Below are 4,051 nucleotides of genomic sequence, written 5' to 3'. Positions count from 1 at the left end.
AAGGTTAGTCCATGATTATTATGGCAGGAAGCGGAAAGGCATGTCTGGAGCAGTAGCTGAGACTTTATATCCTAATCAGCAGGTGGCAGGTAGAAAGAGAGACGCTGGGCCCAGTGTGAGCTTTTGAAAACTCAAAGCCCATCCCCAGAGATACATATCACATCCTCCAACAATGCCATGCCTCCTAGTCCTTCCCAAACAGTTCACCAACTGGGGTGAACTTTTAAAATGTATGAGCTCATGGAGGCCGTTCTCATTCAAACTGCAGGACCTAAGTTTGAATCCTCAGACCCCACATATAGCTGGCTGCTACAGTGTTCTAATGATGAGACAGGAGGCAGAGACAGAGAACTCCAGAAGTTTCTGGATTACACAGCCGTGAGGGGACTCTGTCTCAGACAAGGGGAAGGGAAGGACCAACACCCAAAGTTGTTTTCCAATTTCTACACGTGTGCCGAGGCATGTGCTGCTGTGGAATAATCCTCTGTACACTGCGAATATCTATTACTCTAATTAGTTAGTAAAAAGCTGATAGGCTGGTAGCTGGGCAGGAAGTTAGGCAGAAAAGCCAAACTGATAATGCTGGGAAGAGGAAGGGTGGAGTCAGGAGTCGCCAGCTAGACACAGAGGAAGCAAGATGAGAATGCTGTACTGAGAAAAGGTACCAAGCCACATAGATAAGAATGATGGGTTAATTTAAGTGTAAGAGCAAGTTAGTAATAAGCCTGAGCTATTGGCGGAGAATTTATAACTTACATATTAAGTCTCTGAGTGATTTTTTGAGAGTGGCTGTAGGAAAGAGAAAGCTTCCATTTACAATGCGTGCTCACCCTCACACATAATCACATAGTCTCTCTCTCTCTCTCTCTCTCTCTCTCTCTCTCTCTCTCTCTCTCTCACACACACACACACACACACACACACACACACACACTACATAGAAACACATACAAGTGGTTGGGGATTTAGCTCAGCGGTAGAGCTCTTGCCTAGCAAGCGCAAGGCCCTGGGTTCAGTTCTCAGCTCTGGGAAAAAAAAAAAAAACAGTTACGAAACACATACAAAAATAAAATGTAAAATGCAATGGATTTATTTGTTTAAAGGAGGTACTCTCAAGAAAATACAGCTTTCAGACTGCTCACTGCTCTTATCAAAGTCTACAGTGAAAAAGAGCAACAGATGGGACAGAAATACAAAAAATGATCCAAACATGATGGTGCTCACCCTTAATCCCAGCATGCGGGAGGCAGAGGCAGGTGGATCTCTGTGAGTTTGAGGTCAGCCTCATCTACATAGTGGATTTCAGGACAGTCAGAGCCTGTCTCAAAAAACAAAAATTTTTAAAAGGAAGGAAGGAAGGAAAGAAGGAAAGAAGGAAGGGAAAGGAAAAGAAAGGAAGGAAGGAAGGAAGGAAGGAAGGAAGGAAGGAAGGAAGGAAGAAAAAACTGAACAGTCTGGAGGGTGGGGCAGTTTCTTAGTTAGGGTTTCTATTGCTGTGAAGAGACACCATGACCATGGAGACTCTTATAAAGAAAACATTTAATTGGAGTGGCTTGCTTACTGTTTCAGAGGTTCACTCCATTATCATCATGGCGGGGAGCATAGCAGTATGCAGACAGACGTGGTGCTGGCGACTTCCCTATCAGAAGGCAACAGGAAGAGGACTCAGACACTGGACAGGTACCTTGAGCATAGGAAACCTCAAAGTCTGCCCCGGCCTCCCCCATGACACACTTCCTCCAACAAGACCACATCTGCTCCAATAAAGCCACACTTCCTAATAGTGCCGCTGCCTATGAGCTTATGGGGGCCAGTTACATTCAAACTACCACAAGGGGTGTCCTAGTTAGGGCTCCTATTTCTGTGGTGGAACACCGTGATCAAAGCAACCCAGAGAGGAAAGAGTTTATTTGGCTTACACTTCCACATCACAGGTCATCATCAAAGAAATTCAGGACAGGAACGCAAACAGAGCAGGAACCTGGAGGCAGGGGCTGTTACAAGACCATGAAGGATTGCTGCTTACTGGCTTGCTCACCATGGCTTGCTCAGCCTGCTTTCTTATAGAATCCAGAACCACCAGTCCAGGGATGGTACCATTGTAATTGGGTAGACCCTCCCCAATCAGTCACTAATTGAAAAAAACATTGCTCTGCAAGTTTGCCTACAGCCTGATCTTATGGAGGCGTTTCCTCAACTGACTCTCCTTGTGCCAAGTTGACACAAAACCAGCCAGCACAACTGACCCCTTGTCAGCCTGACACACAAACACATCATTGTGAAGCCTAACCTTTCCTTTCTTGTACATCCTAAAATGGCACGTGAATATCAACATTACAATAAAAGCACTCCAAATTTTAAAAGTCCCAGTCTTTAAAATTTCAAACACTTAAAAATTCAGTCTTGGTGCTGGGGATTTAGCTCAGTGGTAAAGTGCTTGCCTAGCAAGCACAAGGCCCTGGGTTCAATCCTCAGCTCAAAAAAAAAAATTCAGTCTCTTTTAAAATCCAAAATTTTTGTAAAATTCCAAAAACTCCTTTAAAGTTCAAAATCTCTCAACTGTAGGCTCCTGTAAATTAAAAATAAGTTAAATACTTTCTTACTTCAAGAGGGAAGAACCAGAGTGCAGCCACAGTCTGAATAAAGAAAAATCAAACTGAACTCAATGTCCAATGTTTGGGATCCAATTGTGATCTTCTGGATTCTTCCAAAGGACTTGGATTACTTCTCCAGCTCCGCCCTCTGCACACGCACAGCTTGTCCTCTAGGCTCTGGCTGGCTCCACTCCACTGCTGCTGCTGTTCTTGGTGGTTCCAATGGTACTGGCATCTCCAAAATGCTGGGGTCTTCTACTGTGACTGAGCTGCACTCTCACCAATGGCCTATCCTGGGCTTTCATCATGGTACCAAGTTCCAACTTCCCTACATGACCCCTTCAGTCCTGGGCCTTCAACTGCCGCTGAGGCTGCACCTTCACCAACGGCCTCTCCTGACTGCTCACAGTGCCAAGCCCTAGCTGCTCTTCATGACCCCTTTATGACTTCAAAACCAGTACTACCTGGGTAACTCTTATACTGCCAGGTTAGGCTGCCAGCATGAGGTACAACTTGGGCCATCTCTAGAACACAGCTTTCATGTGCTGTGTTTGAAGAAACACTTCCCAGAAGACTTAACATCAGTGGTGTTTGTCTCTTTTCTTTCTTTCTCTCTCTCTTTCTTCCTTTCCCTCTATTTATTTATTTTTGGTTTTTCAAGACAGGTGTCCTCTATGTAACAGACTTGGCTGTCCTGAAACTCATTTTGTAGACCAAGCTGACCTCAAACTCACAGATATCCACCTGCCTCTGCCTTCTGAATGCTGATTAAAGGCATGCAACACCACCCAGGTAGATGCTAGTCTCTTCTTAATCACAGCTGATTCTGCAGCCCCATCTAACCAGAACTCAAAATTATTGGAATTTTCTCAGGGTCCTATCCTAAGAAAATCCTTCCCAGAGTCCTGGGAAAGATGCTATATCCAGCATAGGGTTATCTGGGGGAAAAGAATCTATGTACACCATGGGTAAATGGCTCTTTCATCCATTTATTTCTCTAGGACAAAATTCTATCTATATAGCTTCAGTTCCATCCTCACACTCAGCTCCTTGCTGTACCTACTTTTCCTGGCCTCTCATAGCCCTAGTAATAACTAAGCTCTTATGTTCTCAACCTCATTCTCCATTCCTTCATCCTCCATCTCACCTTCCTCTTCTCCTCTCCTGACCTGATTCAAATCCACCTCCAATCTGCAAAACTTTTTCTTGTTCCTTACTTCTCAGCCTGAGTCAGTCTGCCTTACCATCTACAGAAACTCTGCCTTGTTCTCTCCTCTCCAGTCATGTGACTCTGCTCAGACCAGGAATTCTGCTACAGTCTTTACTATACCTGGTTATACAAAAAAGCCCTACTGTCCTGAGTCAATAGCCCTGCAATGCTTCTAGGCCTGAAGGAAAGGGATGGCCTGAGCATCATTGCACAAGAAACAAAGCTATGCATCTACAGTCTGCCTGGC

Source organism: Onychomys torridus, chromosome 2 (assembly GCF_903995425.1).
Source record: "Onychomys torridus chromosome 2, mOncTor1.1, whole genome shotgun sequence".
NCBI lineage: Eukaryota > Metazoa > Chordata > Mammalia > Rodentia > Cricetidae > Onychomys > Onychomys torridus.
This window is presented reverse-complemented; position numbering follows the sequence as displayed.